The following is an 8,921-nucleotide window of genomic DNA, read 5'->3' on the forward strand; positions in this document are numbered from 1 at the left end:
AAAAAATATATTGTGTACACACACACACACACACACACACACACACACACACACACACACACACACACACCCCTCTCCTATTCCTGGAAATGCTAATTGGCTGGCTGTGTCTGCTTTTCTCTTTCCTGGTTTCTTCTTTTCCCCTTTTATCAGCATGCAGCCTACATATCCAGGCACAACCTTTCCATCATTCTAATGACATTCCTTATTCTCGATCCAACGATGTCATCACTGAATCTAAACTGGATCCAATTGCAGGGTGAACTTTTGTGGCATTTAGAAAATTAGAATGGAAATGTAATCTGCGGGTAGATTGCCCTTCCTTAAAGGAGAACTATGAGGTGCGTGCTTTCCACTCACCTCATAGTTCTAGCCGACCTGTGACAATGAGACTGTCACAGGTCGGCTCAGTAGATCGGGAGGTGAGCGAACACATACCGGGTTCGCTCGCCTCTCGATCCTGTCACGGCTGGATTCCCCCCTCCCCGATCCGCCAGCGCTGACTGGTGGAACGGACGGGGGAGGGGGCGGGTACAGCTGGCTCTGCCTCTAGATAGGCAGAGCCAGCTGTCACTCATGCAGCTGGGCGGATCCCGTCATCTAAGTCGGGATCCGCTCCAGGTGCGGCGTCTCAGTATACCGCAAGCTGTAGCTCGCGGTATACTGAGCTTAGGGTAACGGGAGGACGCTAGTTTGTGTCCTCCCGTTACCCTGAGGAGAACTATGGGGAAAAACACTGACCCCATAGTTCTCCTTTAACCAATCACAGAATCTTTCATTAAAACATTTCCATTCTCGCGCCTTATTGTAGAGCCAGCAATAGGGAAGCACTGATACTAGTATTGGTGCCGATAAGAGTATTTGGGCGAGTACTCACTTAAATGCTCTGATACTTACTCCCGATACCGAGGGAGATTTCCCCCGACAGCCAGTACCGTGAGGGAACACGGAGCCGGCAAACTAGGAAGCCGGCCGGCAGGTAATGACTCACCGCCCAGCTTCCTGATTGGCCAGGAAGCCGGCTCCATGTTGATCGGCAGGGAAGCCGCCTTCGCGGCCAATTGGCATCGAGCCGGTCAAACAGCATGGAGCTGACTTCTCGGCCAATCAGAAAGCCTGGCAGAAGGTAATGACCCGCCTTCCTGATTGGCCATGAAGCTGGCTGCATGCTGATTGGCTGGGAAGCCGACTTCCTGGCCCCTCAGCATCGAGCTGACTTGCCGGCCAATGAGGAAGCCGGGTGGCAGGTAATGACCCATCTCCCTGATTGGCCAGGATGTTGGCTCCATGCTGATTGGCTGGGAAGCAGACCAATCAGCATGGAGCTGGCTTCCCAGGCAATCAGGAAGCAATGCAGCAGGTAATGACACGCCGCCCGGTTTCCAGATTGCCTGGGAAGCCGGCTCAATGCTAGTAGAAGTATCGGTACTTGGTATCAGCGAGCACCGAAAGATAAATATCAGTATTAGATACCGAAAAACCAGTATCGGTGCATCCCTCCCCAGCAATGTCATCACTGGGTACTTTGGTGGCATGTAAAATGGGAGTTTGATCTGCTTATATTTGCCCTTCATGCTCCCCAAATCATTTTACTAACAGAAGTTTTCAAGAAAAACCTTTCTGTTCTTATTTTAGACTCAGTGATATCATCACTGGGTCTCTGTGCAATGCAGGCAGATCACGGCTGGTGGGAGGGGACAGGAGAGTGCTGTACATAGCTTCCTGGAACCATCACAACACCCTGCCTCAGTACTGCTCTCCAGAGCCCTCAGCCCTGATGAAGTAGGCTGTCTCTTAGTAGTAGGACATTAAAGTACAAGCTGGTTCCAAGGATCGGGCGAGTTTAACTTCATTATATTTGTACCAAGACCAAAACGGGCACTTAACCCTTTGCAGTGCGGGGGTAGCCCTACTGTTAAGGGTTAATAAAAAGTTCCCCTGGAGTTCTCCGTTAAAACTGGTCTGCTGCCCGGGTATTGTTTTTCTTTTGTTTTTCTAAAGTGGAACGTCAGCCTTTGTATTTTATTGTACTGGAGAGAATGGGAAGGGTTATATAATGTGACATTTTTGTATGGGGGGGCCTGTGCTCCATGGGGGGGGGGGGGGGGGATTTCCATCACTTGCTCTCCTGGTGGTACAAGTCACTGATCAGGAAGTGAAGGTAAACCTCCCGCAACAGGGACACGGGGCTACAATAGAGGCGCTCCATGCAGCACGTCAATGTGTCCGTGTGATGCAATTTGCAGAGATCCAGAGTAGCCCCGATGACCTGTATGTGTCACCGATTACATATTTCATATGGAAAACGTAGAGATTAGATTGCGTCTGTGCGGTGAGGGAAAAAAAGAAATACAGATTTCATGCAAGTCAAAAAATGATTACATTATATTAAACAGCAACAAGGGAGCAAAGGTCACAAGGTGACGCTCATCAAAGGTGGCGGAAGAGCACTTAAAGGAGAACTATGAGGGGGGTGCTTTTCAGTCACCTCATAGTTCTAGCCGACATGTGACAATGAGACTGTCACAGGTCGGCTCAGTAGATCGGGAGGTGAGCGAACACATACCGGGTTCGCTCACCTCTCGATCCTGTCACGGCTCTCTCCCGTGACAGGGGAGGGGCTGGATTCCCCCCTCCCCGCTCCGATCCGCCAGCTCTCGAGAGAGATTGGGGGGCTGAGGGCTCTCCAGAGGGATGGGGGGGCTGAGGGCTCTCCAGAGGGATGGGGGGGCTGAGGGCTCTCCAGAGGGATGGGGGGGCTGAAGGGGCAGGAAGGGCAAATATAATCAATTTAAACTTCCATTTTAAGTGCTACAAAAGTACACCCTCCAACTGAAGTGGACACGTCACAACAAATTCATGAGCCTCCACAAGTGATCACGTGTTCCCAGCTCCTTGATACTGTTACTGGTCTCCGTTATTCTGTCCGCCTCTTGTACGTATATTATGACACAATGTCCAGAGAAATCTCAGCGCATAGAACCAATTGTGAAAAAAAAAGACAAAAAGAACAGAAATACCTCTTGGGATCCCTTTCGCTTCTGCCCATCCTGTCCCGGGTCCTCTATGCACAGGGCCCCCGGGATGTGGCCCTTGGCTCTGTGTGATTCTCCTGGGTTGTGGCCCCAGCCTTTCTGCTTGACCGCTCACTTGGTGAAGCTGTGGGTGCGTCCAGCTAGTTTTGGGGTTCGGCGGCGGGTGGGCAACGTCAAGACATTTAAGGGCCGAGCGAGGTGAATGAAGATATTGTGAGATGAGTCGCGGGAGGCAGTTGCACGGAGGGGGGGACTTCGATGTGTGGTCCACGTTCCCCGGGGGAACACTAAGAACGAGGCTCCACCCTATATTATCAGTCAGCTTCCCCTAGAACAGTAATAGACGGCTTCCCAATGAAGATCCCAATAACAGTAATGTGTCAGCACCCCAGTGGAGCTCCGTGTGACAGGAGGGCTCCAGACCCAGTGACAACAATTGCTAGACTCCAGATAGGGGCCTACCAGACAGTGACTAGTCGGCTCCCAGGAGGGGCCCTTGTAACAGTATTCCAAATATATGAGGGGCCCCTATTGAGAGTAATGGCTGGTCTGCAAAACTGTGTATAGTCACGTGACAGTGATGTGTGGGCTCCTATAATGGGGTCCCTGTGAAGGGTGGGCTCTTAAGGAGGGGCCCTGTGACAGTGGCAGGTGGGCTTTTATAAAGGTCCCCCTGTGACAGTAACGTGTGGGCTCCTACAAAGGGGCCCCTGTGACAGGTGGTCTCTACTTAGGGGCTGCTGTGACTGGTGGGCTCATATGAAGGAGCCCTTGTGACAGTGAAGGCTGGGCTCCTATGAAGGGCCCCCTGTGACAGTAATGTGAGGGCTTCTGAGTGGGTGCCCCTGTTATAGTGATGTGTGGGCTCGAAATTGGGGCCCAGGTGGATGACTTAGCTTCTGTTAGGGCCCCTCAGAGCTGTCTAGGCCCTAACTAGGTCTCTCAGTGACGGTGGAGACCCTCAGTGACAGTGATGCCTGGCCCCTGTCAGGGCCCCACCAGTGACAGTGCTGGTCTCCAGTCAGTCAGGAGCCGCGCTCCTCCTGTCAGCTTGTAGGTCCGGTTTCCGTCCCAGGCTCGGGACAATCACACACACAAACAGGGCCCGCCCTCCGCTGATCCCCGGTCCCTCTTGTTGACTGACTCAGTCCAGTCGCGTCCCTGGGGCTGCGGCCTCGCCACTAGCACGCCTGCGCAGTCTACGTGACGTCACCGCCAGCACCAGCGAGGAAGCATGTAAACAAAGCAAGAGCGTCTCACACCGACACCGAGAAAGCACATGAGGGCCCGTACCGTCCGCAGCAGCGCCACCGCCGCGCAGCGGCCAATACGTGAACGGCACCTATTATGGTGAGCACACCGCAGCCATTCACTGTCATGTGTCTCATGCCACCCCTGCTGTATATTAACGATCGGTTTGATCGTGTGACTGCTGCAAAACATTCACTGCCATCTCCTCTCTGTGATGTATAAAATATACGACCATCTAGTCATTTCATGCATCATTATCTATCCCGCATAATGGACAATCATGGTCACGTGATCTGCTGTCTATAAACAGCAACCTTTCAGAGTCATCATTTGACTATTTTGGACCAAATGCAACCATTCAGTGTCATCATCTATGATACATTAGTCATGTGTTATCACCATGTGTCCACAGAGACTGGCATCATTTTTTTTAAAATTTAAAATGAACCCTAGTACCTATACAAGCCAGCAATAAATAAATTCCTGATACCAGAATATACTGCAACATGATCATTTTATCAATATGAAGCCAACCTTGGGGCTCCAGTCTCTGCCTTGGCTAAGATGATGTCATCAGTCTGCTGCAGGCAGGTGGGAGCATTTCCTCAGTCTCCCCTCCCCCAGTGATCAGACTGCAACATTGTGACTTGGGTGAGTAACAAGGCTGCAGAAGAGACTGATCTGTGTCAGACATTTGTGATCAGACACTGGGATTTACATAATTGTGTCATCTCTATGTCATCTCATTCCAGTAGAAGTAGACTCTGACCTTGGATGATGCCTGAACAAAGATGGTGTCATCCTTCTGGAGAGGAAATCAGAAGAAGGCATTGTCAGTACTGTGATCTCTGTGAGAGGTAAACCAACATTCTAATATGTATGGACCAGATGTAATCAAAGGCAACACATTCCAAAAATGTATATATATAAAAGGGGAATTCTATAGAGCATGAAGTGGCCAACTCCATCCCTCCAGCTGTGCTTTAACTACGAATCCCAACAAGCCTGTAACTGTGACTTGCAATGCCTCATGGGACTTATAGTTCCACAACAGTTGGAGGGCCAGAGTTGCCCACCCCTGCAATAGAGTGACGGCTTTGGGGCTGCTGAGATCCCATCGGCCCAGCGGCGGTCTCGGGGGGGGACAAAAAAAAACAGAGGGGAAATCCAAAAATTCTGAGTTGTCACCAGAGGAAAAGGTGAGGGGGAAACCCTCTTGTGGTGACACCCGTTCCTGTGACAACTCTTTAACATAGGAATTCTGTTCACCTTGGAGAGATTTCCTCTAATTTCCTTCTGCATCTGCAGGACAGGAAGTAAAGAAAAATCTCCCCTTTGGGTCATCTCCTGCAAATAATTTTTCTCACGACTCTTTTGAAGTCCGCCAACCTGGGTGGTGCTGACAGGGCCACCCATGGAGAGAATGTGGGTCAGTTCAGCAGGAGATTCGAGCTGTGTGGGTGGCCGTCCAGTAGCAGAGGGAAACATTGTGTCAGTTTTATCAGACGCGGCCGGGGAAGAGCTGCCATTGCCGATCCAAGCTGCATTGGCTGCTGGGGGCAGCTATCAATCACAGAGTAGGACATTTACTGTCACGATGACAGCTGGTATCGGAAGTTACATGAGTGGCCTGAGGAGGACTCTAGAGTGTATGCGATACGCCTTAGAGCAACTGTAGGCAAACTCCAGCTATGGTGGAACTACAAGTCCCATGAGGCAGTGAAAGATTCTGACAGCCACAGGCATGACTCCCAGAAGCAGATGCATGATGGGAGTCGTAGTTACACCACAGCTGGAGGGCCGAAGGTTGCCTACCCCTGCCCTAGACCAAAACTAGCAGTTAGCCCGCGCGGAGGGGCACATCCTTGAGTTCTTCTTTAACATGAGACCTCATTCTGCACAGTGATCTGCTGCGTTACTATAGAACAGTGGTTCTCAAACTGTGGGTCGTGACCCAAAAGTGGGTCACAACCCACAGTTGAGGGGGTCCCCACATGCCCCCACATCCGCAAGGTGCACGGCCAGCCTCAGAGAGGTTTTGCTATTATGACCTGACCGTCCTCATCTCCTCACCATCCTGACCGTCCTCACCTCCTCACGAAAACCTCTCTGAGGCTGGCCGTGCACCTTGCGGTTGTCTGCGGATTTTCACCTTGCACCCGTGCACCTTGCGGTTGTGCCTTGGATGAGCAGCCCCTCAAGTCTGTGTAAAAAAACTGTGATAAACTGTTGAAAACTTTGAGTGAGCAACAGCAAGTGGATTGTCCAGCTGGCAGCCATTAGCGCCAAGAGCTAAAGAAAACTTTTTGCTTGGATGCTTACAGTAGAGTTGAGAGACGCTTACCTCTATATGCCAATTGCGGACACCTATCAGGCCTTTTTAAGGTTTGCGGTGGGACGAGATCATGTTGCCTTCCATTTGGCCTGTCGTCAGCTCCGAGAACTTTCTCAAAGGTCTTTGTGACCCTCATTGCTCTTTTGAGATTGAAGTGGAAAAAGCATATACCATTATCTGGATGACATCCTTTTGCTGGCCCAGTCGCGACAACAGATTCTGCAGCACGGACAGTTGGTGTTGAAAAGTTTTCAAAAATATGGCTGGCTGGCGAATTGGCAGAAGAGCCAGCTTGTGCCAGCACAGACTCTAGAATACCTAGGTATGATATTCCACTCAAGGGCATGGAAACAAATTCTTCCAAGAGAGAAGATCCATTGAGTCATCCGCTTGGCCGACCTACCGTGTTTCCCCGAAAATAAGACACTGTCTTATATTTTTTGGGGCTCAAAAAAACACACTAGGTCTTATTTTCGGGGTAGTTCTTATTTTTTTTTTAATGTACAACACTCCGCACTTATTCATGAACAAAAATATGGTGATCAGGGCAATCAGGGGTGCCGTACCTTTCCAAGAGCAATTTGCTAACCAATCGCTGACCAGAATGAGTGAAGCGCACTTTCACTATCGATTCCTCACAGGCGGAGTGCATTTGGTATCACTCCGCCTGTGACAGGAGCCGGCGCTATAGAGGAGGCATCGGCTTACGCGGCTCTGCTCCCTGCGCTGCCGCCTCGCTTCCTCTAGCGCTGGCTTCATTGGCACCGCTGATTCTCCCACGGCTCTTCAAGTTCCCCCTTATGCCACCACCGGCCCTGGGGCTGGTCACAACTAGGTCTTATTTTCGGTGTAGGTCTTATATTTTAGTAATTCCCAAAAATAGTACTAGGTTTTTTCTTTCGGGGTAGGTCTTCTTGTCGGGGAAACAGGGTAGTGATGAGATCATCAGGTTGCACTGCAAGGACTTGCCTCAGTTTTCTGGGAATTCTTTCTTCTTCGATTCCAGCAGTGCACTGGGCTCATTGGCACATGCGACACATCCAATACTCGTTCGTTCATCAGTGGGACAAGAAATCATTGTCCTAGTCGATTTTCCTGCCGTGGATGGTCAGGAACAGTTTGAGATGATGGCGCAATCTGCGGAATTTAGCAGAGGGCAAAGATCTCCAGCCTGGAGACTGAATCACAATTACATCCAATGCTGGCCTAAAAGGATGGGGAGCCCATTGCTTGGGTCACCAGGTTCCGGCCAAGTGGCTGACTTGGATGCCAGGTCACTGGAATGCATTCGAATTGCATGCGGCATTCCAAGCTCTGGAGACCTTTCGTCATATGGTCATGGGTCGTCATATGAAACTCCACGTAGGCAACAAGACGGCAATATCTTATGTCGTTCGGCAGGGAGGAACTAAAAACCTTTCCCTTCTGAAGATTGCTTCCAGTGGCGTAACTACCACCATAGCGACCCACGCGGTCGCTATGGGGCCCGGGGCAGAGGGGGGCCCGGTCATGGGGGCGAGGGGCTCAGGAGTATACGTGGAGGACGAGACCCGGCTGCTGCGGAGGAGACTGGCGCCCTCGGCCGTGGAGGAGGAAGCCGGGGCCCGGAGGAGGAGGCCGGGGCCCAGAAGAGGATACCGGGGATCAGCAGTGAAGTGGAGGGGCCCTGTGATTTCTAGTTACGCCCCTGATTGCTTTAGTCCTGCTTCCTTGGGTGGAACAACACCTTCAGGCTCTAACAGCTTCTTATCTTCCAGGAACAGAGGATCTTATGCCGGACAGGTTGAGCCAGGATTAGTACTAGCCGAAAGCCGTACTAGAGCCGCTGAAGCCTCAGCCACAAAATCCGACGCCATCTCCAAGTCACCTAAGGACTCAACTGTAGATTCTCTTGAGTCACCGGAGAGGAGAGCTTCCTCCACCATAGAAATCTACACTCTCATAGCCCGGCTTACCGAAGCTAGTGCCACTGCTGGTCTGCAGGTTGCCCCTGCAGTAGAATAAATCTTTTTAAGATCAAATTCTACTCTGTCCATAGTATCTTTAAAAGAGACCAATGGTAGCATCACTTGCCTAGCAATTCCAGGAATGGGGTGTCCCACTGATGGATCTGATGGCATCCAGATACAATGCTCAGCTTCCACTCTTCTACACCTGCTACTTTTGTCAGAAGGCTCTCTGTCAGGGTGCTCTGTCTCTCCCGCAGCGGTTCAGCAGTGTGTATGTGTTTCCACCAATTCCGTTGATCCTTCGAACGCTTCGAAAAATAGACAACGAGGGAGTCCATGATATCGCAGTGC

At 51.0% G+C, this 8,921-nt stretch overlaps 1 protein-coding gene across 3 annotated transcripts in view; it reads right to left on the reverse strand.

Moving 5' to 3' along the window:
• Positions 1 to 3,181, reverse strand: part of SH2B1 (SH2B adaptor protein 1) — a 19,325-nt gene extending 16,144 nt beyond the window's left edge. For all 3 annotated transcript variants that reach the window (XM_018568024.1, XM_018568023.1, XM_018568025.1), the window contains exon 1: positions 3,021 to 3,181. The gene's annotated coding sequence lies outside the window, so the exon portion shown is untranslated. The remainder of the gene's footprint in view (positions 1 to 3,020) is intronic.
• Positions 3,182 to 8,921: the final 5,740 nt, after the last annotated feature.

This window comes from Nanorana parkeri, unplaced genomic scaffold (assembly GCF_000935625.1).
Source record: "Nanorana parkeri isolate BGI_ZX_2015 unplaced genomic scaffold, ASM93562v1 scaffold1127, whole genome shotgun sequence".
NCBI lineage: Eukaryota > Metazoa > Chordata > Amphibia > Anura > Dicroglossidae > Nanorana > Nanorana parkeri.